Here is a 27,468-nt window from a genome sequence, read left to right on the forward strand (position 1 = left end):
AGGAAGCTGGGAGGGGCTGCTAAGGGGTTTCTTTTCCAGGTGATGAAAATGTTCTGGAATTAGATAGCAGTGATGGTCATACACCATCATGAATATGCTAAAAGCCACTGAACTGCACACTTGAAAATGGTAAATTTTAGGTTATGTGAATTGTTTCTCAATTTTTAAAAAATTGCCGAAAAGCTAAAATAGAGAAACCACTGAATGTACAAGTGATGAGACTTTCAGCTTTGCCCTTGGCTGTTCCACGGATCACACGATGGCTGCCCAGACCTAGCCATCACCACGCATGGACGTGAAGCCATCCGGAGGAAGGAGAGAGGCTTTTTCCCCTTGTGGTGATTGTCTAAGAGCAAGGAAAGCTTTCTAGAAACCCCTCCCCATCAGATGCCTTCTTGCATCTCATTGGTCAGAGAGGAGTCACTTGCCCACCACTAATTCAATTGCCACCAAGGGATTAGGACCTTCTTGATCTGTTTAGACCAATCAGGATTTGGCCCTCAGTGTTGTTGGGGGGGGGGGTAGATATCTGGACAAAACTGAACTTGATCAGAAGAAAGCAAGGTAGTAGCCATTTGTGGGCACCCTGCAGTTCTAGTATGCCTCCACCTGCTTAAAATACAGAGTCCCAGGCCCACCCCCAGCTTCATATTAGACAGGTTTCTCCTGGTTCCAGAGCCCTGCAGTTGGCATGAGCCCCTCAAGTGCACAACAGGGGTGTCTCAGGCCACACTATAAGAAACATTGTTCAGTGGAGCAGGTGCAATTCAGTGATTGAACACCTGCATCCCCAGTGCGAAGGGAGGGAGGGAGGTTGGTTGTTGAAGGAGTCTGAAAGCATGTCCAAGCTTTCCTGGAACCCCAGATCTTTAAATAGACCCTACTTCTCTCTGCCGCAGCTTCAGGAACAAAACAGCCCAAAAGGCAAAAGAAGGAAGAGATCGTGGGAGAAAAGAAAGGAGACTAACCTCCCTGAGCATCTGCCTGTGTGTCTGCACACATCCCCTCTATCACTGCAACGCAGCACTCTGCCCATTTCATAGATGAGGAGAGTAAGGCTACGAATAGAAGCGATTTGCCCTAGACCCCAGGAAGATGGAGGACCAGGAATTCAGACTGGGTCCTGGGGGGGGGGGGGGGCTCTGCAGGTCCTTCCACCAGACCCTTACCCCTCATCAGACATGCAAACCAATAGACCAGAGGACGGCCAGGCACCCGTGGACACACAGAACTTGTAAATTAGCTGTGAGTCCAGCTTGATTAGAAAGCAATGAGAGTACAGACAGTTTGACATTCTTACCCGGAATAGAAAAACTTTTACTTTTTCACGAGGGAAAATAAATTTGCATGTTCCCTCAGTATTAAAATTGTGCACCGAAGCCCCTTGGCCTTTTTTCCTGTGATAGTGCATTTTCTCTGCACTGGGCTCGGCTGTCACTAAAAAGATGACCCTAAAGCATTTACTATGCATTTATGCTAAAGGGACAAATGTTTAGTTTTCATTTGTCTAAAGCTGCATTCCTCTGTAATTTATCTGTGCTCTGGAGACCTGTGAATGGGTAGAATTGTGGGGGAGCTTCTGTTCACAGTCATGAAATGAGTCAGAAAACAAAAAACCAAGGGGATTGCAGACCTGCAGAGCAGCTACCTTGGAAAGGCTTTCTGCTAGAATCAGCTCATTAGCCTTTTCCATCAGAAGCAACCTTTTGTTCTTTAGCAGCCCCTCTCTCTTTTCTATGGATCAAAAACCTCTTGGGACTGGGATTTTAGGGGAAATAGAAACCTGAATTTTAATGTAACTATCAAATCTGTAACACAATTTCCCTTGAGATTTTCCTGACTGCTGCTCCTAAGGGAAGAATCCAGAATCTCCTGCCCTCCCCATTCCTAAGTGGTACTTTTGAAAGTTCTCAGAAGGTCAGAGCTTCTCATTGGCCTCAAGGAAGACACACTCAATGGATTTGGGATAAATAAATTCAGGCCTGTTGATGGCTTCCAAAGAAAGCTACATCTCGGGAAACGGACTTTGGCCCAGTGGTTAGGGCGTCCGTCTACCATATGGGAGGTCCGCGGTTCAAACCCCGGGCCTCCTTGACCCGTGTGGAACTGGCCATGCGCAGTGCTGATGCGCGCAAGGAGTGCCGTGCCACGCGGGGCCCCGCGTGGGGGAGCCCCCAAGCGCAAGGAGTGCGCCCGTGAGGAAAGCCGCCCAGCGTGAAAAGAAAGTGCAGCCTGCCCAGGAATGGCACCACCCACACTTCCTGTGCCACTGACGACAACAGAAGCGGACAAAGAAACAAAAGCAGACAAAGAAACAAGACGCAACAAATAGACACCAAGAACAGACAACCAGGGGAGGGGGGGAAATTAAATAAATAAAATAAATCTAAAAAAAAAAAAAAAAAAAAAAAAAGAAAGCTACATCTCGGCTGGGACTCTGAAATACGGAACAGGGGCTGAGAAGGTAATACTGTGAGCGCCAAGGTCAGGTTCATATTTTGGGTCATCTGAGTTGCTGGTGAACCCACAGGATGTGGCATGCACACGTGAGGGTGGACAGAGAGAAAACCATTCCACGAGAGGCTGGAGTTCACGGGAATCCTGGCATATGAAGATGGATTTCCAGGGAAAGAAGAAGGCAGTGACTTCAAGTGGGCAAAAGTTTTCAGAGCAAGAAAGACAGATTAGCGTTCACAGTAGAGCCAAGCTAGAAAGCTGAGAACCCATGAGCTAGGTCTGATTCATTTCTGAGAGCATCACTAGAGCACTAGGGAAGCCCAGAAGAAGGTCACCTGGTGTCTCCGGCCAGTGATGATGTGGATGGCTGATTCCCACAAGAACCAAGATTTGGTACCACATGGGGAGGAGGATGCCAGGCACTGCCTTAAGCATTTGGCCTGCATCATCTTATTCATCCTGTTATCATTCCATTTTACAGATGGGAAACTAAAGCTCAGAGGAGAGAACACACAGCTCCAGAACAGTGGAACTAAGATCCAAACTGAAGAGCCCACCACCGGATCTGATCTCCCTTCCAAGGAGCGGAATCCAATCTTATTGGATTGAATGTAGGTCAATGATCCCCTTCCTATATCGATCCAAACACCCTTCATTAAGATTGTGGCCCCACAGATCCACAGATCCCTCGCCCCCCCCCCCCCCCGCACTTAGAGGAAGTAGGGCTAATTGAAGAGGAAAATATCCTGACGGCTTGTGTCATCAATTGAGGAGGTCAAGGCAAGCCTTCCAACCTCTGTGTTTGCATCTCAAGCTGGGATATGCTCAATTAAAATGAGGACTAAAACAATGCAACTGTGAGAACTCCACCTTAGATACATGCAAACCATGCCCAAATTCTACTCTTCACTTTGCATCCTGCCGTTAAACTGTTATGAGAGGAAATAAATAAAGTCCCACTACTCTGTTTGGCAATTAGCAATTAAATCTCACCCCCTTTGGTAGCCCTCACCCTGCTCTGTAATTGTGAGATTAAAAAGCTATCATTTGCATGGTGGACCCCGTGCACGTGGATATCTTGCTATGACAAAGCAATTACCTAAGAGTCATTATCCTCATAAAGTGAGCTGCAATTGTAGGTAAATAATGATTATGTAGCTGCCAAATGTTGTGTTATTGACTCTTAAAGTAAATATTAAGATTTGTATTTTCACGTGGCCATATGTGATGTATACGAGGGAGGCTTGCTTTTAGCTGAGAGAACATGAGATAGATTTTCATGGCACTTCAGAGCTGGCAATGCACTTTAAGATGTGCTTTCTCCACGGGCCCTCACAATTGTGAGGTCGTTCTCCCTGTTTGACAGAGAAGAGTGGCACTCAGAGAGGCTAAGTGACAGCCGAGCAGACACGAATGTCTGCTTCGCAGCTCCCTTCGTGGAGGAGCAACTCTTCCTCAGAGACCCTTCCTTTCCCTCCATCAGGCAGGGCACTGAGCCAGGGGCGCCCAGTCTCTGCGGAATGCTACAGCACCAGTCCATGCCGATGAAATAGAACGATTTGGGTTATAATGCAGCCGCCCCACGCCCCCCAAAAAAAATCAAAAGGCACTGTATGCTTCAACTACATTTTATTGCCTTGCTCAGTGAAGTCGGCCAAGGGTCATAATTCTTTCATTGTGTCTACACAAAGCCAAGTGGCCATCTGAAAAACGTGCAGTTAAAAATGTTCGAATCAAATGATTCCACCTTCCACCACTCAAATTTTGCTATGTGCCTCGGTTTGACCAACATTATAATGAAGGCAGCCTGATGGCTTTATAGAGACAGAGTCAGGAACCAGAAGTCCCCAGGACAGATGCAGGTCTCAGAGGCTCAAAGGTATGATTTTAGAGACCCTCTAGGGGCAACAGGATGAGCCTCAGCCCTTCCTTCATTCAACAAGTGCATAGTGAAAGTCTGCTGTGTGTCAAGCAATGGCCCTGGGTCCCCCAATGAGGCAGGACTTGTGCTCGTAGAGCCCAGCATCCAGCTGGGCTGGGGGAAAGAAAGATGTGAGGAAGGGTGGGGATTATTACAGTTTTTTAAAAAGATTTACTTTTATTAATTTTTTTCTCCTTAGCCCTTTGTTGTTTGCATTTGTTGTGTCTCTTACATGTTGGTCTTTTTAGAGGGCCTTGGGAACTGAATCCAGGACCTCCCATGTGGGAGGGAGGTGTCTAATTGCTTGAGGCACCTCTGCTCTCTGCTTTGTTGTGTCTTTCATTATGTTTTCCTCCTTGTGTCTCCTGTTGCACCAGCTTGCCTTGCCAGCACATCACATCAGCTCGCTGTCTTGTTCATCTTCTTTAGGAAACACCAGGAACCAAACCTGAGACCTCCCATGTGGTAGGCAGGAACTCAATCACTTGAACCACATCCACTTCCCTGATTATTACATTAAGTATTATACTTGCCTCATTATCAAACAAATAATAATTTAATGAAAATCATTTGAGTCCATCCATAGATAAATGTGTGTTACCCTATGGCAGTCGTGGCCCAAAACAGCATCATGGTCAAACGGATGTGGTCTGGCAACCAAGTCTCTTCAACATGACAGTTCTCTACTTGCATTTCTGGCCAGCACAGCACTTCTTAAATCCCCTCTTTTCTTTCTGGTCATGGTTCTCCCCCATTACAGCTACTCTTTTTTCTCCTCTCTTCCAAATATCTAGAAAACTCCAGGACCCCTTTCCTCCAGCCTGTAGCCTCTTCTCCTTCCCCTGCCCCAACCACAAAAGCCCAAGAAACTTCTCCATAAGGAGGAACTTCCAAGAAGGCCGGTGGAGTGGGCACAAGTGGGTGGGCATCGCCAGCACGCCGCCGTGTTAATAAATGGTGTCACTTCCCCTGCATATTTGCAATGCAGTTCTCCCTACATGGTTGTTTAAATAGATCATCAGCATGGATGGACTGATGGGGCCTTAGATAATGAAGAGGGAAACTAGGAGAGGCACACCGGGGCTGATCGGAGCCATCAAAATATTTGTTTAACATCTGCTTTCGTCAGGGTTGCTGGACCCAGCCACAAAGGGTGGCATTGTTCCAGGAGCTAATCTCATAGATTTAGCCCTTTCTTGATTTTTAATTGAATTGCCCTACACATAAATACACGAGCCCTTTCCAGCGCAGACACCTTGTGCGCGGGTATCGTCCTCGCCCCGGATTCTTTGTGTGTCAAACGAAAGGCACTCCCGCCCCGCGGAGCCCAAAGAAGTTAATTAACGGAACTCAAAGGAGCCTTTGTTGGCGCCCCGAATCTTCCGCTCTTCTCCAGATGGGGACAGATTCACTGACAATTTGGTCCCATTTCTGAGGATGGTTTCTCAGGTTTCCCTTGTCGGTGACTAGAAAGGACCAGGTGCCATCAAGGACTCCTGTTCCTGGGGCTCTGCCAAAGACCAAATCAAAGGACCCAAATCAAATCAATGGGCCGGGCCCACCGGGGGCAGCGCGTCAGGAGGACGGGGCGGGGGGGTCGGCCTGGGCATCCAAGACGGGGGTCGTGGGACCTGCAGAGGGAAACCTCCAGGGTCAGTGGTGTTCCAGGGCACGGAGGGATCTGAAACCCAGGGGCTCGAAGACGCCCAGCCGCTCTCAGGCGCCGGCTCCTCCGCCCATCGCCCCATGCAAGTCGGGGTCCAAAGGCGCCACAGCTGGAGCCCAGCGAGTCACCCCTTCCATAGATGAAAGTCAGGGCCAGGATCATCTCTAAGAAACAAAAAAGGGCAGCGGACTTGGCCCAGTGGTTAGGGCGTCCGTCTACCACATGGGAGGTCCGCGGTTCAAACCCCGGGCCTCCTTAACCCGTGTGGAGCTGGCCCATGCGCAGTGCTGATGCGCGCATGGAGTGCCGTGCCATGCAGGGGTGCCCCTGCGTAGGGGAGCCCCACGCGCAAGGAGTGCGCCCTGTAAGGAGAGCCGCCCAGCGCGAAAGAAAGTGCAGCCTGCCCAGGAATGGGGCCGCACACATGGAGAACTGACGCAGCAAGATGACGCAACAAAAAGAAACACAGATTCCCGTGCCGCTGACAACAACAGAGGCGGACAAAGAAGACACAGCAGATAGACATAGAGAACAGACAACCGGGGTGGGGGGGATGGGGAGAGAAATAAATAAATTTTTAAAAAAAAGAAACAAAAAAATCAGGAGGCCGCTGGAAGCCCCAGCCTTAGAGCAGCACAGTTCAAAATAAGCAAAGAGTTCTCCTTCTGCCTTGAGCAGAGTCCAGTTGCCAAAGAGGAAAGATTAGCATGGGGCGCAGCAGGGGACAGGCTGTGGTCGCCATGCCCAGTAGCCATAAAGGACTTGAACACACCAAGAGGGACTTGAAAACCTGGGATACCAGGAGAAGGAAAACTTCTCGTGCCATGTCTCGTTTAATTAGCGCAAATCCCTATGGGGGGGATATTCGTCAGTGAAAGAATCAACATGCAGAGAGGTGGTACCGTTAGCCCAGAACCGCGCGCCGAGGAGGAACCCCGGGCCTTCTTCCTAAGAATCCTGCGGCTTCCGGTAAGAGCCGGAAAGCACCCTCTGGAGCTTGAAGGAGACAGTTTTAAAAATGGAAGGAGGTTCTGCTTCATACAGTGTGTAATGAGCTGCTAGGGTTTATTTTAATGCCGAGAACAAGCCGGAGCTGGAAATAGATGGAGATTCAAGAACGTTTGCAAGCAGTGGTTTTCAAACCATGCTCGTGCAGCCCCGGGATCAGGCGGAGGGGGCTGGGAGAAGCAGGGGAAACTGAGGAAGGACGCGCAGCCAGCTCCAAACAGCAGAACTGTTTTTCACCCACAAATGCCTTAAAATTCCACTGCTAAAAAATATTGAGTTTAAAAACAACGGTCAGCAGCGCTCATTTTCACCAGCTGGATCCGGGGATACTGAGGCGCTAGGATGGACTTCGGAAAGCAAGCCCTGCTTTCCCGCTGTGGCCCTCGCTTTCCGTCCAGGCCTCGAGCCGGTCAAGTAACAGTGTGGCTCTTCCCAGCCCCATGGATTAGCAGGGCGGGTGTTTACTTCTCTGCAGGTTTCACCGGCTCCATCAGGAAGAAAATTGGGGGGTGAGTGTTGCTGGATTTACACGCCCCTCCCTGCCCTGTGCAGCCTCGGCACGGAGCTCGGTGGCATCACAGAAAATGCGGTCCTGGGTTCAAGTCTGTCACCCACTTACTCATTGGCTCACCTTGGGACCGCCCCAGTTTCCTCAGGAGTGAGATGGAAGACGTGACACCCACTTTGCAGGGCGCTCTGAGCCCCGGCGAGCCGCTGCCGAGGGGAGGGGAGGCGCAGCAGAGGACGCTGCTGCCGAGGAGCCGGCAGGGCTGGCAGATGTGCTCCCGGCTGTGCCCCGCGCCCACGGCCCCCTCCGCGCCTCCCTCCCTGGGGGCGCGACACGGCCTCCCCTTCTGTGCCCTAAACAAGCGATTCGCTGTGATGAGGAGCTCAGGAAGCAGGGTTTCCCCTGACATAGAGCTCTCAGTGGACTGGGAACACCAACCCAAACACAAGACACGAAGGCAAGATTGAAAGCCGAGCAGTCAAAACATCCTGCCACATCGAGTAGCCAAGTGAAGTCCCCAAATGCGCCAAGGGGCCGGCACCTGGACCCCCGGAGCCCCCACCCTGAGCCCCTTCCACCCATCTTCTCGGGTCACTGAAATGGCCCTTCTGGGCCCTCGGGAACCTGGGACCATAATGCGACCGCGGCTGCCCGGGTGCGGCCCGGCCCCCTTCCTGCCCCACCTCTACCTGGGTCTCCCTGAGCAGTGCAAGGGCCTCCCCATCGGGGCTCTGGTCGCCCGCTCCAGGCCTCTGCTTCCCCGCTGGGAGGAACCGTCCTCCAACTGCACCCCTGCCAACTTTCACCCGGGAAGCTCCTCGTAACCCTTGGATTCTCCCAGCACCAGTTAGAAGCCCCCCGCCCGCCCCTGCTGCCCTCCCCGCCTGGCCCGGTGCCCGTCCCCGCGTTCCACTGGCACCTGCAGTAGCACCTGTCCTTTGTCACGCTGCCTGACCGCGTGTGTGTCTGCGACTCCACTTTAGGGCATCCCCAGCGCGCCGGCACCCACGCTCGGTAGGTTCCCGGTAAAGACAGGCCAGGCCGGGTCTGGGCAGTCCCCACTTCTAGCAGGAAGGCCTTGCAGGCTGCCCTGAGGCGGCGTAAAATCCAGGAGCCTGGCACCAGCCCTCGGCCCTGGCCTGCGAGCTCGAGCCTCCAGACCCCACTTCCCTCCCCAGGGCAGCCCAGGAACCGGCCCTCCCCTCTCCATCCCAGGCCCTCCCCAACGCCTCTAGGGCATAACCAAATTGTGGGCTTGAGACATTTATCACAGAACTGCAGCTCCGGATCGGTTTCTGTGACTGTGATATGATGACTGTGTATTTCACGCCTTTCAGTTTCCCAGCTGGGATTCAGAGATTTAAAGACATGGGGTCCGTATTTTTTAATTTACGAGAGGGCCATTAATTTAATTAATTGTGCCAGAGGAGCGCAGTCGGTCACACAAAAATTCTTAAAGGTGAAGGGGACCAGAGGAGGCAGCCCTCGGATGGTTTGGGGCTCCTAAAGCTGGGGCGGTTGTTTTCTCATAAAGCCGTGATGCTATCAATCTGGGCTAAAATAAATTCTTCTGGAAAGCGTGTTCCATAGGCAGGCGGTTCACCAAGAACGTTCTGAGAAGCACCCAGTCGTATACACTATCCTTTGAGGGTCTCTATGTAACGTGATCCTTCAGGAAAAGACAAAAACCAATTCATCCTCCATCAGCAGCGTCCCCTTCCGCAGTGGGCCCCTCGTCCCCTGCTGGGCGCTGGCTGGGCCATGCCTCAGTTTCCCCAGACTCCGAATCAAGGTTTTTCTCCAATCAGTTCCCCAGAGGAGCCTGGGCTCCTATGGGCTGACCCAGCCCCCGAGTCCAGGGTGGAACAGAACCCAGAGCCTGCCGGGTCACAGATGGGGAAACTGAGTCCCAGAGGCCTTTTCTGGTTCGCGACAAAGCCAGGGTCCAAGGGCGGGCCTCCTGGCCTGGCTCAGGGCTCCTTCTGCTTCATGGCCGGGAAGGCCTCGATCTAGTATTCTCTATGTCCAATTATTAATATTTTCTTACTTAAGGCTTTTGCTCTTGCGCAGATTTTTTTAAAATAAACTTGTACGTTTTCCTCCAAAATAACATCTGATTTTCTTACGTGCTTACAATGACATCAAAATTTCACTTTGGTATATTAAACCCAGAAGCTGGGTCTGAGCAGACCTAGCCTCACCTCCCTCCCCCCCCGGTCCCCGCCCCCAGCACCCAGCGTGCAGTTGGCATGGAATGGATCCTCTGCTGATGGGATTCCAGGCTTCCGGGCTAGAGGGTCTAATGGGGGACATGCTTTCCAGGGGACCCAGAGGAGGGCAGGGACAGCAGAGGGGAACGCAGCTCTCATCGTAATGTGGGTGTCATTTGGAACTTTTCACCTGCATCTGTAAAGGGATTCTGTCGACACTGAGAAGCACTGGCTATCATTTGGCCATGACCTTGAGCCCCTGAAAGAGTCAGGCAGGAGGGAGCGAGATTTGAACTTTAGATGGAGCCTCTGGCCAGTATTAGTGTCCCCTGAAAACCTTTCCTGACCCTCCCCTACTTCCATCCTTGGGCTGTCCCAACACCAGGGGTTTGTCTCTGGGTCAGAACTTTTTTTTTTTTAAAGATTTATTTATTTATATAATTCCCCCCTGGTTGTCTGTTCTTGGTGTCTATTTGCTGCGTCTTATTTCTTTGTCCACTTCTGTTGTCGTCAGCGGCTTGGGAAGTGTGGGCGGCACCATTCCTGGGCAGGCTGCACTTTCCTTTCACACTGGGCAGCTTTCCTCACGGGCGCACTCCTTGCGCGTGGGGCCCCCCCACGCGGGGGACACCCTTGCGTGGCACGGCACTCCCTGCGCGCATCAGCACTGCGCATGGGCCAGCTCCACACGGGTCAAGGTAAGGCCTGGGTTTGAACCGCGGACCTCCCATATGGTAGACGGATGCCCTAACCACTGGGCCAAAGTCTGTTTCCCGGGTCAGAACTCTTATCACCGTGTCTGCTGGGTGTCTGCTGACCTGTTTGACTCCCACTGGGCTGGGAGTTCTTTGAAAGCAGGGACCTTCTCTGTCCTGTTGTATCTTACTCCTCCAGCAGAACGCCTGGCACAAAATACATGTTCAATAAACACTGGCAGTGTAAATGTATAAACGACATTAGAATGCTAGCCCCCTTCATTCATTTCATGGAAGAAGAAACTGAAGTCCGAAGAGGTCAAGTGGGAAATTAGAAGTGGAGCAGGGTGAGGATCAGACCAGGATTTCTCCAGGCCTATGTCTTTGCAAATAATAAGGAAGCAATAAGGAGTAACGGGAACCACTTAGTTCTGCTTTCCCAGGATCATGCAAACTTCCTCTCTCCCCTTCTGCCACTCTCCATCCCACCCCCAAGGCCTCAGAAATGCTGAAGGCTTTTATGCAAATGCCTCCTAGGAGCCTCAAAGAAACAGATGTTTATATTTTATTCAAAGGTCCCAGATGGGTTTCTCTGCTGGACCTGGCCTGTCCCGCTATCAGATGGACATGCAAATATCCCCACTAAAAAAAGGCACATCAGAGAATAGCTCTGTTTCAAAACACACAGACATTTGCCTGGACATTTCCCTACCTCATTTTCCTTTTCCATCCCAAACAATGTGGGGAGATCATAACTCTCCCACCTAGTAAAATTCTAACAGGCAGGTAGACGTGGGCCAATGGGCCAGGAAGTGCATTGCTGCCTTCCAGCCGGGTCTCAGCACCCAGAAATCTCTCAGTCAGGCAGGACTCAGGCTTACCCAGGAAAAATGCTACAAGCGGGGACTCCAGAGCACCTGGGGGGAAGCCCCTGGGGAATGCTCTTGGAATCAGTCATCTAAACCAAGAGGTTTATGATCCGCTCAGAATACTGAAATGAGAGTTGTAAAAATTCAAGCCAGGATGCAAGCACTTTACTGCCTTACCTGCACTTTAGGAGGGTCCAAGGGCCACCATCTGAGCACCAAGAGATCAGCCCCAGCAGGGACAGTTAAACTTTAAACGGCAGGTAAAGCCCCCTGGACTTGCCCCCACGCAGGGGCCTCATTTTCATACCTGCGAGGCCAAGGGCCTCAGGATCCTGGGAGTGCACTGGCCATAGAAGCTGATCTGTATCCCACAGGACCCAGCAATTCCATGCCTCTGTTCAAAGAGCATGTGAGTAAATGTTCATAGAAGCTTTATTTATAATAGCCCAACACTGCAAAGAACCCAAATATCCATCAGCTGGTAAATGGATAAACAAATTGTACCGCATCCAAATAATGAAACATTGCTTAGCAATAAAAAGGAAGAGACTACCAGTGCTCGTGACATGGGGAAATCCCAAAGCAGAATGCAAAATGACAGGAGTCAGCGGCCTAAGGTGGGGGGTGCTGCAGAAGGCTGGGACAGGACTTTTGTGATGGGAATATTTTATATCTCGATTGTGGAGGTAGTTATACATGTGTCAGAATTCATCAAACCATATGAAATCAGTGGATTTTATTAGGTTTAGCTTAATACCTCAATAAAGATTATATTATATATAAAGAGGTCATTTATTAATATGTTAAATTAGAAACTGACTTTCTTTGATAATTCTCATTTTTCTGCCTAAAAAAAAAGGGAATATTCAGAACATAAGACAGCCAAGAAACCCTTTTCTCAGAGTCATAGGACAGCAGTGCTGGGGAGCTCAAACCCTCCGTCTTCCTAGCCCAGGACCAGCTGCTCCTACATGCTGAGATGTCGTGGGCTCAGAGTATAATAGCAGAGATTTTCAAGTCCAGAGGTCAATGGCCAGCTTTGCCACTTACCTTGATCTTGGGAAAGATCATCCAACTCTGGATGGCTTTAGGTGTGAAATGGTGATAAAAAGACTGCTTCCCAAGGTTGAAACCACCTAAATGCCCAACGATGGATGAATGTATAAACAAAACGGCCATGCACGTACGGGGGAATGAAGTTCTGAAACACTGAAACCATTAGGCTCAACGAAAGAAGCCAGACACAAAGGCCCCAAATAGCATGATTCCATTTATATTAAATGTCCAGAATAGGTCAATCCAGACAGACAGAAGCAGATTAGCTGTTGCCAGGGAAGGTGGAAGGGGAAATGGGGACTGACTGCTTAATTTCATCCCCTTTTGGATGTTGAAAATGTTCTAGAACTAGATAAAGTTGGTGGTTGCCCAACACTGGGAATGTCCTAAATGCCACTGCCTTGTGCATTTTATAATGGTCAACTTTGTCACGTGGATTTCTTCTCTACCAAAAAAAAATAATAATAGTGCTTTCCCCCGCAGTGTCAGGAGGAATCAAGAAAGTCCCTGGTACAAGGTGGTCTTCGCGTGAAAGGCAGCTACCAGGGCACTGCGTTTCTCTGCAGGCTCTGAAACAGGACAAACTCCCCTGGCTCATGGGGGCCAGGTGTCCTGCTGGGCAGCAGAAGACCCCAGAGAAGCAGTGGTGGCAGGTCGCCCCACCAGTCCTCACTGCAGCCTCCAAACCCCTGCCCTCGCCCGCCCCTGGGCCCTTTCGCCTTCCTGGCATCCAGACTTGCACTGGAAGACAAACCACTTAGGAAAACAACATCACTTGTGTCGTGGGCCCAGCCCTGGCCCCAAGCGCCGACATTTGATCTTTGTCCTATGACCCCGGCTCTGACCCGTGCCTAATCCCGTGGCCCTGGGCCAGCAGCTCAGGGCTGCCTGGGAAAGCAGTTTCCCAAGGAGTCGCAGACAAGGCCGCTGCTACAGCATTTGCCTTTTGAGGGGCTCTGTTGGACAGGTGTACAGGGTGCAGGGCACCCCTGGGGTTTTTTTTAACAGGCTCGTAATTATGGGACTAATCGGCATCTAATCAGAATCTTATTCGTGCGGGAGCATGTTGCGGAACGGCCGTCCACATGTGCTAAAGACCGCGGTTTTTGATGGAAAGCATTCCAGGGCACAACGCCTGGCCTCTGCTGGATTTCGGGGAACGGCTCTCAGCCCAAGAGTGGTGGGAAGGCTCGGATATGGCCCTGAGGCAGAAAAGGGGATTTCAGCCTGAGTGGTCATGGAGTCCCACTTTTGGGCCCTAAGCTTATGAAATGAGCATCCACACCCCCAAACCTGAGGATTTCCCTAAGAGTCTCCCTGCTGAGAAGGAGAGGCCTCTCTGGAGTAGAGGCCAAGTGAACAAGGCAGGCCACTTAACCCTCCTGCAGCCCAGGCCCCCGTCATTAAAGGGAAGGGTGGTTCCAGTCAGCCTGCCTCCCGGGCTTCTTCTAGCTCTTTCTGGGAGACTCAGTCATCACCCTGAGCAGGGGTCGAGCTCTCATTAAATCCTGGGGCGTAAAGTGTCCAACCTGAAGGAAGAGACAGGGGAGTCAGTGGTTTGCTCATAAAAGGTTAGGAGAGATGAAGGGGCTGCCCAGGAGCGGGTGGGCCAGTTGTTTCCGGAGGCGCCCAAGACCCAGTTAAAACCCAGGCCGCTGCGCCCTCCCCAGAGCGGGTCTGGGGTGGAGCCCAAGAATCTGCATTTCTAACAAGTTCCCAGGGATGCTGACGCTGCCAGTCAGGGGCCCCCCTCTGAGACCCCCTGGCATGGCATCAGAGAGGAAACAAGGCAAGCGAGGGGGGGGTGGTGCCCACCAAGGACAGGTGCCTCCGTTAGGAGTGGATGGAGGAAGCAGCCTCTGAGGAAACCAAGACGGGGTGGTCCAAGCGAGAGAAAGGAGGAGAAGCAGAAAAGGGTGGAAGCAGTGAGCCATGATGAGAGTCACAGAGAGAGGCAGCAAGGAGGCAACTGCACAGCCCCCATGGGCCTGACAAGGGCGGCGGCCGGCGAGGCTCTGGGGCAGGCTGCCCAGGAGGGAGGGGGAGGCGCTCAGCGTGGGGGCGCTGGGCCTGACTCTTAGAGGAGAGGGACTGGCCCTGATGCAGGCGCCACGCCTCTGACCCTTGTGCTCTAAATACGGCGATTACCTCCCCAGCGCTGCCTGTCAGGACCAGGGAACCCACACAAGGCCGTGCTCACCTCGAGGCTTTCTCCCTAAACTCACACCGGGCAGAGGAGGCACGGGACTTGCCCATGGACACACAAGGAGTGGGAGGCAGGCCCCTCGGGAGCGCTTCCCAGCACCCCTGGACTTTCCCTCCCGTGAGGACAGGAGTCGCTATGTTCTGGGGTCCAATGGCGAAATTTTGGGAATCTCCTCCTCCATTGAGTGGGGCCATCAGAGCCCTTGCAGGGAAACCAATCTATGCATAGTAAAGTGTGCCCTTTATTTTCAACCTTCACTAGCAGGCACAAGTCAACGTCTATTGGTTCCCAGGGATAAGCAGCAGCTAAGGATAAAAGCTGAAGCCGTAAGCGTGGGCATTTTGCACCTTTCTGCAGGCTGGCTTAGGCCAAAGGGCATAGATTTGTGTTTGGGCAGCCAAGATGACCGGATGGAATTTTCCTTCAAAGCTGAGCCAAGCACAGCCCCAGGGCAGGACACTGCGGGACTGTTGTGTGAAGGCGACAGAGGTGGCTCGGGGCAGGGCCAGGAAGCTGAGCTTCCAATGCATCCTAGATGAGCAAAGGATGCTTGTCAGTCGAGGAGCGGAGGGAACTTTCTCTGCAGACTGGGAGGCACCAGGGAGCCTAAGAGGTCACTGGCCTGGGACCCCGGGAGCCAGATGTTATCACAGGCTGGGCCAGTGAAACCCAAGCCTGGACCCCGGCCAGCCCCTCCCACCCCAGGTGACCTCCTGGGGCAGGCGCCGGACATCAAGGCAGGGAGCTATTCCCAGCCAGGGTGCTGGGCATACCCCATTGCGGGCGGTGGCTCGTTTCTCTTTCCATCCCCTCTCCTCCTTTCTTCCTCTCCTTGATCTCATGCAACTCTTTCCTGCACCTGAACGGGAACACATTTGACGGACGGCATTCTGATGACACTTGGGTGTCCTCTGGATATTTGGCAGGGATGTAGGACAGAGATGCAAAGCCAAGTCCCAGCAGAGCTGCTCCCACTCCCAACAGGACAGCTGGACCCAGTCCAGGCCATGCCACCTTGGCACACCCCCTCAAGCATGGGTACGCCCACTGTTTCCCATGGGCACTTTGCTATTCTCCTAGTTGGGACGTTGGGGAGTTCCACGTGCAACTGCTGCCAATCAATGGGGTGATTGTGAGAATTGAATGAGATAACTGAGCTGAAGCTTGCAGAGCTCTGGCCTGAAAGTCTGTCAGGACACATGGGCTTTTATCACAATTCCCATTTTTTCAGATGAAGACTGAGGCACAGGGAGGTTAATAATTTACCCGAGGTCACAGAGGCAGCCAGCAATAGAACTAGGGTGCAAACCCCTCAAAGCCCCTCTGCCACCCAGTCCTCATGGTGTGTCACCCCTGTGTGTGGGATGGACCAACCTAAGCCAGAGGTTCATCCTGTCACAGCCTGGGCATCAAGGCCAAGGGCTGTTAGAGTCAACTCCCACCTGATTTCCAGCAGAGTCTCAGAGGCAAGGGGCAAACACACAGGGGCCCTGCTCAGGTCTGCTGGGGTGCCACTCACCTCCACCTGCCTCGTCCCCATGAGCCCTGCAGCCTGATTAAGCTGGCTAAGTGATGCCCTCCCTGCCCCTATGTAAGGCCCACCCATGGCTTCCCATGGTCTGTAGAATGAAGACAGGTCCCCAAGGCTCCCTGGCCCAGGGAGTCTCCATCTCAGCCCTACTGATTGACATTTGGGGCCAGATGATTTATTGTGGCAGGTGGCTGTCCTGTGCATTGTAGGACACTTAGCAGCATCCCTGGCCCCGACCCACTAGATGTCACAGCACCCCTCACACAGCCCAGCAGATGTGGCAAACAAAAATCTCTCCAGATAGGTCCAATGTCCCCTGGGGGGGGGGGGTCAAAATCAACCCCAATGGCACAGATTCAGTAGCCCTCACTGCTACAAGCACCCTTCTTCCAGGCCTTGGCACTCCATCAGGCCACATGCACATGCCATACCACTGTCTATATGTGTCCACACCTGGTCTCCTTGAGGTCTCAGCTCAAGCATCCCTTCCTCCAGGAAGTCCTCCTTGATCTCCTTGATTCAGTCACACTCTCCTGCTGTATTATCTCTCATACTCTCATATGCATTTCTCTCTGCAATGAATTAACATCTAACTCTTCCCCTAGACATAAGCCTTGAAATGTAGGGCAATGACCAATTTGGCCCAGTACTACTAGTAGGTCAAGGGGAGGCCAGGAACAATAGAGATCAGGAGAAAGCCTGGACAGTGAGAACCAAAGTCACACCTGATCCTTGACATGAATGGGACTTCGCTGTTCCACTGGCTTCATTAGCATGATTGTTTTTCTGGAAGCCTCTTGCCCAGGCAAATGGCTTGATTATTCATTAGGAAACATCTTAGAAGACACGCCAACTCTTCAAGGGAAAATATCAGCAGACAGTTTTCACCCTAACCTTCTTGGGCTCTCTAACCTCAAATGCTCACCTTGCTGTCTCCACTAATCCTGGACTGTTATATGGTGATCCTTATCTAATCCTAATCAAGTCCTCCTCCCCCCACACACGAAGCACCCACATTGAAAGACCTCCCCCTTAAAGCAAATTCCCAATTCTCAATACATTTGGGCCTTGCCTCCTCCCTCTGAGACATTACCAAAGCTATTTGGAGATGCTGTCTCCCTTACCATAGTAAACAATAAACTTACTTCATCTTATCAACAGGTTGTGCTGGCAGTATTTCGAGAGCCAGATTCTGATAGAGGCATTCAACATAAATTTGTGGAATGATGAGTGCATGGTTGGATAGATGGATGGATGGATGGATGGTTGGATGGTTGGATGGATGGAGTTAGATGGATGGTTGAATGGGTAGAAGCATGGATGGGTGAGTGGGGGATGGATAGGTGAATGGATAGATGGGCGATGGCTAAAGGAATGGCTAGTGGGATGGGTGGATGGAAGGATGGATGGATGGGTGGGTGGGTGGATGAGTTGCTATATTCCTGCCAATGCTGAGGCAGGCAGGGGTGGGATGAGGGGCCCTCAGCTGGTCTTATCAGGATTGGAGGCCTGTCTGATCAGAGAAGCAGCCTTCTCTCTGCAAGGAAGCCCCTTGAAATAATAAAAGATAATTCTCAGATAGCAAATGGGGTGATTTTGGTGGAAATTTGCAACTCAAAAGCAGCATTTGAAAAACAGCCTTGGAGAGGAGGACAGCCCACCTCGGTCTGATGTGATGTGTGTAGATCAGTATCAAATTAAATTTCCCTATTGTGGCTTCTCTGCAGTGGGCACAATGCAGGGAGTGTTACCCCAGGCCTACTCTGGGCAACATCCTTTTCAGCTTCAATTATACAGAAGCAAATCATTATCAGGGCTTTCTGTTTACCCTCCTTAGAAGATTTAATTTATCCCAATAAACATGGGAGGGGAGCAGACCTTTTGGATTGGAAATGACATATAATTTTCTTCTAACAAATGCTTTGGGTCTGGGAGAAAGCCCATTCATCAGGCTGATCTGAATCCCAGGCAGTTTACCAAAAGGACCTTTTGTCTAATTGTTTTCCATCACAAACAACACGTGGGGAGGAGATTTAGGCAATATTTCCAAACACTGTGCTACATAATTATTGTCCTCAGCAAACCTGGTGATCACGTTAGAATCACAATGGCCATTTATCTGTCTAATCACTGAGGCCCAGCGCCAGTGTCTTGTGGTGGAGGAGGCATTTAATAACCTTCAATTCAAAACTCTAGCTTTAAATCACACGAACGCAGTGACCCCCGCCCAACAAAACCCAGGAAACCCCGGGGGGGGGGGGGGAGATGGCACCATCCTCGATGCCTGTCACTGGGCCAAGCGCGGCAGGACAGCAGAGAGGGGGCTCCAGGCTGCCACCCTCTCCGATCTGGGGGGCACAAAAGACATTGTCACATCAGCGACTGACCTGCTCCCACCAGTGAGGTTGTAAGCTTGGTTAGCAGCGTTCTTCGTTTTTTTGTTTTTTTAAAGCAGCAAGAGGGTAGCTTTCGTCCTTCCCTGTGCACTGAGCTCTGTGCCAGTCTCCAGATCTCAGCACCCAACTGCCCACTGGCCGTCTTTTCTGAGGTTCCACTGGTTCCTCAAGCCAAACCATCCAAAATCCCTCTCCTCATCTCTGCACCTCCCTCCCTGGCCCCCCACTCTCTGCTCCATGAAGTCCCCATTGTCGACCCAATGATCCAAGCCCAAACCTGGGGGTCAAATTCAACTCCCCCTTTCCCAGCACCTTGCATATCCACTCGGTCAGCAGACGTCCTGGTTTCTAACCCCTCCTCGCTGTGCCTCAAGCCTCCCCCACGTCCATCCGCACGGCCACCTGCAGCTTCTCGTCCCTCACCTGTAAATCCTTCTAACGGGTTTTCCTGCCTCCAGATCTTTCGTCTTTCAATCCATTCTTTTCAAGATGACAGGTATAAAATGTAATTCTCAAATAGCAAGCCGGGACCAATTTGGTTGAAATATGCAATTCAAAGACAGCATTTAAAAAACAGCCTTGGAGCGTGGGGCTGCCCACTCTGACCATAAAATTGCATCAGGCCCCTGCTTTGTCTGATAACCTGCAGAGACTTTCTGTTATCTTCAGGATGAACTCCAACCCTATCCTTGCTTTCCTTTCCTCCTGGCTCACAAGTCTCCAGTCCTACCAATAGCTTTCCATTTGTGTCACACCCACAGCACCAAAATCAGAAAGATTCAAACCCATCTCTGAGCCATTTGCAGGAGGCCTGGGTGGTCTCTGGGGCATGGATTTCACTCCAGTCCTTCAACCTAAATCATGCCCTGAAATTTCCAAATGGATGAAAGTGTGTCTTTCCCACTAGCATGAGGAAGGGCTGATTCTGCCCCCACCCCAAATTTAAGAAACCCTTTGAGAGAGAAGTGCCTGAAGGTCTCAAGAGTAGCGGAATCACAGTTTTTGAATTCATGGGGACTGGGTCCTAATGGCAATTTCTTTACTTCCCAGCCTGCAAACTAGGCTGGTAGGTTACTGGGCTTTCCCATGCATCTGTTTTAAAATTGGAGGTTAACAAAGCCTGTGGCCCAAGGAAGTTACGTGCGTTAAATCAGCACACTCACCCTTGCCCTTCCTATGCCTTTGCCTAGCGAGCTCCTACTCCCTTGATAGAATCTTGTTTTTCATGTCCCGTCTCCTAGGATACCTCCCCACTCCATGCCCTCCAGACAGATTCAGAAAACCCCAGGCTTGTACCCATGTTGGCATTTTCTATTTGAGTCGCAGTTTCCTTTTTGCTTGTCTGTCTCTCACATGGGACCATGAGCTCCACCAGCTCTAGGAGGAGGGCTTGCTCATGAGTGCGCCCAGCGCCGGGTGACAGGCAGGAACTGTGGACCGGCCAACTGATGGTACACAGAAGTACTCTGTGCAAAGCGCCTTGCCCAACGTCTCGATCCCAGTAGAGGCCCACAGGTCCACTCCCCTTGCCGCCCTACCTCTTCTCCTTATCTGCTTATCACAAACCTGGACTATTTTTTAAATTTGGGTCTCTAGATCTTCAATGCAACATGTTTCTTCAGAAGCTAAAAGTCATGCCCCACTGGGATGGTTAATTTTGTGTGTCAACTTGACCAGGGGATTGGTCAAACACTGGCCTAAATGTTGCTGTAAGGGTCCTTTGTAGGTGGGATTAGCATCTACAATCAGGTGACTCTAAGTAAAGGAGATGACCCTCCGTAGTGTGGTGGGCCTCATCCAATCAGGTGGGGGCCTTTAAGAGCAAGAATTAGGGGTTCTACAAAAAATAAATTCTTCCTCAAGACTGCAACATCATTCTTACTGCAATGTCCGGCCTGTTGGCCTACTCTACAGACTCCCGACTTGCCAGCCCCCACAATCTCATGAGCCAATTCTTTAAAATAAATCTAGATAGAGAGATAATAGACTAGATAGATAGATGATAGATAGGTAAATGGATGGTGAAAGGAAAAAAGGAAGGAAGGAAGGAAGGAAGGAAGGAAGGAAGGAAGGAAGGAAGGAAGGAAGGAAGGAAGGAAGGAAGGAAGGAAGGAAGGGTAGATGGGTGGGTGGATGGATGATAGATGGTTGATAGATGATAGGTAGGTAGGTGGATGGATGAATAGACAGAAAAAATAGGTGTGTAGGTGGATGGATGATGGATGGGTGGATAGATGATAGACAGATAGATAGATAGATAGATAGATAGATAGATAGATAGATAGATAGATAGATTGATTGATAGATAGATAGACAGAGATATAAATAATAATATAATGGCTCCACCATCACCAAACTTGAAGATGCTAAATGGCACAGTCAGATCCAATACACTCTTCCTGGAGATTCCTCCCTGGGCTCTGGGCCATTCACCCTGTAAATGCCTCTTGTCTGACAGGTGGTCCTGGTTGCCCCTTGGCTGTGTAGGGAACAAGACTTTCCACCACCGCATTTTAAAAATTAGATTGGGACTTAACAGACCATCATGGTTCCCAAGCAGCTGTTATGCTCAACCATGTGCATCTTTCTTCGTTTGCTGGTCATTGACCCGGTCGGCAGGAGGGCGACTTGTGGGGGTCGTATGGGCGCAGTGGCCATCCACCTGTATCCACCCAGGAAGGCTGCGATGAGCCCCTTCTGATAGGATGGTTCATTAAGCCAGGCAGCGGTGGTGTATGGGCCAGTCTCTCAGAGATTTAAGGCCTCGGTGAGGAAGCACGTGGTTTTTCATTTAGCTCATGGTCACTGAGCGTAAGTCTGCTTTGTGACCCTTCCCCTCCCCCCAACAAAGAAGCTGCAGGCCCCGAAGGAAGGTTGGGGTTGGCAAGGTGCAGGGCAAGGTCCTGGGACCAGGGATCAGACAGATCCCTCTTACTGACTGTGTGATTGGGGGAAGTAACTTAGCCTTTCTGAGTCTCATTCATTTTATGACTATCTATTGAGAATCCATTGCATTCCAGGTGACTTGGATACTCTTCTTTTGCAAAATAGGTATTTCACCACAGCTGTGACTTGGATGGTGTCCCCCAAAAATATACATCAAAGCCCTAACTCTGAGTACCTCAGAATTTGACCTCACGGGGCAATAGGGTTTTGAGATGTAATTAGTTAAGATGGGCCAGACTCCAGTGCATAGGGCGTCCACCTATCACATGGGAGGCCCGCGGTTCAAACCCTGGGCCTCCTTGACCCGTGTGGAGCTGGCCCATGCACAGTGCTGATGCGCACAAGTGCCGTGCCATGCAGGGGTGTCCCCCGTGTAGGGGAGCCCCACGCACAAGGAGTGCGCCCTGTGAGGAGGGCCGCCCAGCGTGAAAGAAAGTGCAGCCTGTTCAGGAATGGTGCCGCACACACGGAGAGCTGACACAACAAGATGACGCAACAAAAGAGACACAGATTCCCGTTCCACTGACAACAACAGAAGTGGACAAAAAAGAACACACAGCAAATGGACACAGAGAGCAGACAACAGGGGGGTTGGGGGGGGGGGGAAGGGGAGAGAAATAAATTTTTAAAAAATAAAAATAAAAATCTTAAAAAAAAAAAAAAAAGATGGGCCAGACTGGAGGAGAGCGGACCCTTAATTCCGTATGACTGGTGTCCTTATAAGAAGAGGAGAAGAGACCGGGACATGCAGGGGAGAAGGCCGGGTGAAGAAAGTGGCAGAGACTGGAGTGATACAGTGCAAATCAAAGATTGCCAAGGATTACCAGCCACCACCAGATGCTAGAAGGTGCACGGAAGGAGTCTTCCCTAGAGCCGTCGGAACTAAAAGATGCCATGAGCACAGCAAGGCAAAGAGTGTTCTAGGTCCAGGGGAGAGTCTGTGTAAAGGCTCTGGGGCCAGAAACCCCAAGGATGTTTGAGGAACTGTAAGATACCCAGGGTGGTCAAAGTATGCTTGAGCAAGGAAGAGAGTGGTCGGAAGAGGTTGGAGAGGTGGTCTGGGGACAAGTCAGGCAGAGTTAGGGAAGCCACGGGCAGGATTTTGGACTTTATTCTCAGGAAAATGGGAGCCACTTAAGGTTTTAAAGCAGGGGAGGGGCATGATCTGATACACAAACCCAAATAACCAGCATGTCTTCTGAGTGAGGAAGAACTGAAGAAGGGCAAGAGAGGGAGCAGGGAGGCCAGGCAGGAGGATGTGGATGGAATCCAAGAGGGAAAGGAAGTCCTGTCTTATATTCATGAATGAAACCCTCCAACCTCCACCCAGAGGTGATTCATAGTACGTTACACCCCATCTTAACACTGGGTTACCTGGGCTCCATGAGAGATTGTGACAGTCTGAAGCTTTTTGTGAATTCCAGAGAAGATCGTGGTCTTAGAGTTAATCCATTCCTGTGGGGGTGGGACCCTTTGATTGGATTGAATTCAATTGGGGAGCTTTGATGGGATTACTTCAGGGAGGTGGGACCCAGGGTGGGTCTTGGCCCTCTTGCTGGAGTCCTATACAAATGGGAGAAACATGCAGAGACACACAGAGAAAGAGAGCCGCCATTTTACCTTGCCATGTGAGGCAGGACTTCAGGATCACCTGCAGCTGCAGAAAGAGAGAAACCCTGAGAGACTGAGAGAAGCTGGAGGCAGGAATCAGCAGAGCAGTCCAGAGGGGAGGGATGAGCCTTATGCCTGATTGCCCACACCTGAGCTCAGGGAGAAATGGCAGAGACTGGCCGCCATTTTGCCTTGCCACGATCGCCAGCAGCGAAACTTTGGTGAGATGGCATACCTGGTGATGCCTTGATTTGGATATTTCCACAGCCTCAGAACTGTAAGGTTTTACCCTAATAAATTCCCATTATAAAGCCAACTCATTTCTGGTATTCATTGGCAGCCTTTAGAAAACTGAAAGAGAAATGTTAAACAAAAGACAAGAAGGAGAACTCCAGGGAGGGCCCCTGAGTTAAGTTTGCCAAGAGAAACAAAAGTTCACAGACGCAGCTTAGGAAGTCACCTAAACCTGAAAAAGGAGACCCAAGAACCAAAGTCTCATTTTGTAGTAGGATCAAATAGCCCCTACACCTCAACAAAATGTCAAAGGAGGCAATCAGGCATGACCAAAAAGTAGCATTTCTGGCGGTCCCAAGGCTGGAGTATGTTCCAGCACTCAAAGGGACCATCCCCAAACATGGCGGCTCTTGTTTTCCAGAGAATCCACTTCAGTGCCCAGGGTCAGTGGTGGGCCGTAGGAATAGCTCACACTCATGTGGCACTTCCCATGTTCCAAGCACATTCCACACACTCTGTCCATCCTGAGCAAGGACGAAGGCCATTGCCCTGCGCTCTCTACCTGTGGAGACTACACTGGGCACCAAGGGCCCCTGCCCCAAACAAGCTGAGCGGCTGGACTTCTGGCACAGAAGCGAAGATGCCAGAACAATGAAGCGGCATAGAAGCGAAGATGCCAGAACAATGAAGCAGCATCTCAGGTTGCTCTCCGGGTAATGAACAGTGGTTTGTTCATGTGTCCATCATTTACCGAGCACGTCCTGTGCACAAGGCACTGTCCGGCAGATGGCCATGGAACCGCAGGGAGAATGTGAGATCTCAAGTCCGAACCCTGCTCTGCTCCTTGCCAGCAGTGCGGCCTTGGCTTGCCTTTTCTAAGGCCCAGTTTTCTTAATACTGAAACAGGTTGTTGCAGGGATTGTGGTGAGGATTGGGAACAAAAAAGAAAAACAAGGGGAAAAAAAACAACTGTGAAAGCAGCTTGCAAGCCAATTCTGCAAAGATGAAGCACATACAAACCTAGCCCTGGTGCTCACGGCCTGGGTCAGGGAAGAGGTCTCCCAACCATCTATGGCTCTTCACCCCTTTGGGAAAAGAAAGTTGGCAAAAGATTTGCAGTTTATAAAGTTGATCAATGGAAATTATTTGGGTCTTGGGGTCTTAGATGCACAGAGGAAGATGAAATCTTCATTTTTCAGCTGGTTCAAATTCCATATCATGACTCAAATCCCCACTACATATTTCCTCCCAATAAGTTAGCTTGATTTCTTCCAATGTCAGGAAACTCACGGCTTACAAGGCGATCACCTCCAACTTGGTCAGTGTTTTGTGAATTCTCTTTCTTTTGTTGTGTCTTCAGCGGGTCCGTTTTCCCATGCCCACAGCAGTCTGTTAGATGAATGGGCTGCTTTGGTAACTTCTCCTGAAAAAGTGAAGGTCAGAGGAGGATCAGGTGGCCAAGAAGTTAAAATCCAGGCCCTCCACATGTCCCAGAATCAGACTAGGAGGTTTTAATAAGGATACTACCTATAATAAAGCATGTGCCCTCCCTCCTTATTTGAAAAATGATTTTCTTTGTGTCAGTTTATAAGATGGAGTGTGGCCTCTCCCATTATGTTTTTCTGCATATTGAGCTGCCCAGTAAATAAATAACAACAAATCACAAATAAAATAACACCTGAGTCCTTCCCATCCGGGAGTTAGACATGATTTACCAGGTCTGAAATTCATGACCTACAGCTTCTGAATAAGGGAGGGAGAGCAAGAGCACGGTGCTTCCACACTGTCTGAATCCCAGCTATGTGCCTTGGAGGGAAGGGCTTAGCTTCTATGCTCCCAGAGAAGAGAATCAACAGAGAAATAATGACAGTGTGCACTGAAAGGAACGAAATGAATAAATAAGCCCTCTATGAGCTGGATTCAAACATTTATTTTACATGAAAGAGGGCTAATGACATTCAATAGGATAGAGGAAATCAAAAAGTCATAGCCAGCAGCCACTCTTTTAAACCAGATTTCGAGCACAACCCCCCAAGGGCTGTTTCCACCAATTTTCCAATAAATCATGCACTGACTTTTAGAAGAGACAGATATTTAATTCAAGCGTTGGAATCACAGGACCGAGACCACAGGCCGAGGCCCGCATCCCACCCTCGTCTTACACAATCCCTTAAACCACCCGGCTAGAAAATGATGCGTTAATTGGGTAATTAAGCAGCCGGTAGGCTGCCTGTGAGCTGCTGATGGTTGACCTTTGGGGCCAGGAGCAAAGTTCAGGGGTTAAAGGACCTGCCCCATTGGGTCCCACGTCTTCCTCTTCTGCTCCAGGTAGTTATAATGAATTATTTAAATGAATGGAGCTGTCTGGGGTTTAAATACCCGGATGAGAAACCAGAGTACCCGAGGCTGGTGAGCGACACACAGGCACCCGGTGGCCTGAGCTAGCGTTGGCTCTCCCACGGGGGTCTAGAGGGTGGCCGCAGAGGGCACGCAGGGTCCTCGAGCCGGTGCGCCAGGCAGAAAGGACAGAGAGCCCTGTCCCCAGGAGTGGGAGGGGGAGGGGTGATATAAAGCCCACTGCCCTTAGCTGCTCATCTACCAACGTCACCAAGGCCCCTGTTTGTACCAGGCAAAGGGGACCAAAGCGGCAGCGGCGCTCCCCGCACGCACAGGAGAAGGCCCCAGAGCACTGCCACATCTGAGGGGCAGGGTCTGGTTCTCCTCACCCCAGGAAAGGAACCAAGAGCGGAAGAAGGACCCTGTCTAAGAAAGGGTGCTCAGGGCTAAAGCAGGGGAGGCTTCCCAAGGGCTGGGGTCCGAGGGCAGGACCCAGGGCCTGGGCTTGTAAAGGAAGGAGGGGCACCCAGGGAGAAGAGGCGGAGCGAAGACTGGGGTGCAGAGGCCAGGGGCGGGAAGGGGTGCAGGACAGAGGGGGGCTAAGGGGGGCTGGGGGGACAAGAGCAGGTAACGAGGAGGAGGTCCTATCAGGGGCCTGTCTTTTGGTCTTTAGCTTGGTGGCATGTGCAAGGCAAGGGGGGTGGGGGGATGGGGGGTTTACAGGCGCAGGCGGGGTTCGGAGGTGGTACCAGCAGGATGGACCTTCCAAATCCAAACAGAGGCCTCGGCCCGGCCAGGAAGAAGGACGCAAAGGCCCCACCCAGCCCCTTCCTGAGTTGGAAACAACACACCCTTTCTCCCCGCATGTTCCAGAAAGGCTGGTGCCTTGGCAGGTGGGGGCTGGGTGAGAGGCCAGGCCTCGGAGGGGTTGGAGCCCTTCCAGTAGAGGCCCCGGAAGAAGGCAGCAAAATAATGGAATAAAAGGCCTTCCCGCGGAAGCCTTGGGAGAGGCCTGAGGGCGCCTCCTGGCTGCCTGGAACCTGCCTCCTGGGAGCCAAATGATGCCAGTCGGCTTGCCAAGGCCCCAGGGAGGAGGGCACAAGGCTGTGCCCCGGCGTCCATCCCAGCACCCGGTGCGAGCCCGAAAGATGCCGAACAAGTGCCGGGGAGGGGGCGTGGCCGTGAGCCACAGCCACGCCCCTCTGCGCCCACCGCGCAGCACTTGGCCGCCCCGAGGCCGGGCGCGTGCGTCCTGGGGGCTGCCAGTGCGCTTTGCACACTCTCTCACTTGTGTGCCTTGCACGCCAGTGTCGCCGCGTGTGCACAGGCCTGCCTCCTGGGGCTCCCTCACCTTTTATCCCCAGGCGTCAACACAAGACCTGGCTGGCAAAGCTAGTGGCATTTCCCTAAGTGGCAGCCCTGCCCCCAGCCTGCTCTCCCCCCAGCCGCGGCTGCTTCTGGGATGGGGCTGAGGGTTTTCTCCCCGTCCGGATGCAAGGAAGCCCCGCCTCTTCAGAGAAATGGCTCCCGAAGCTCCTCTGAGCCAGTTCTGGGGTGTCAGCCCCATACTGCACCCACGGAGGCGCTGGGGTTACTGGAGTCCACACCCGGCCCTGTGCAATAAAGCAGCAACTCTCCAAGTGGGAAGTTATATAGAATGCGCTGCAGGCACCTGGAAATTTTGCCATTAGTTTGTGCCTTAAGAGAAGAAAAAATGGGCAGATTTTTTTCCAGAGTAGCATGCTTGCCTTCAGACATAAACAAGGCACAGAAGTGAGGCTTAGAAAATCCACCCATTACAGCACCTCTGAGGTGCT

This window comes from Dasypus novemcinctus, chromosome 6 (genome assembly GCF_030445035.2).
Source record: "Dasypus novemcinctus isolate mDasNov1 chromosome 6, mDasNov1.1.hap2, whole genome shotgun sequence".
Lineage (NCBI taxonomy): Eukaryota > Metazoa > Chordata > Mammalia > Cingulata > Dasypodidae > Dasypus > Dasypus novemcinctus.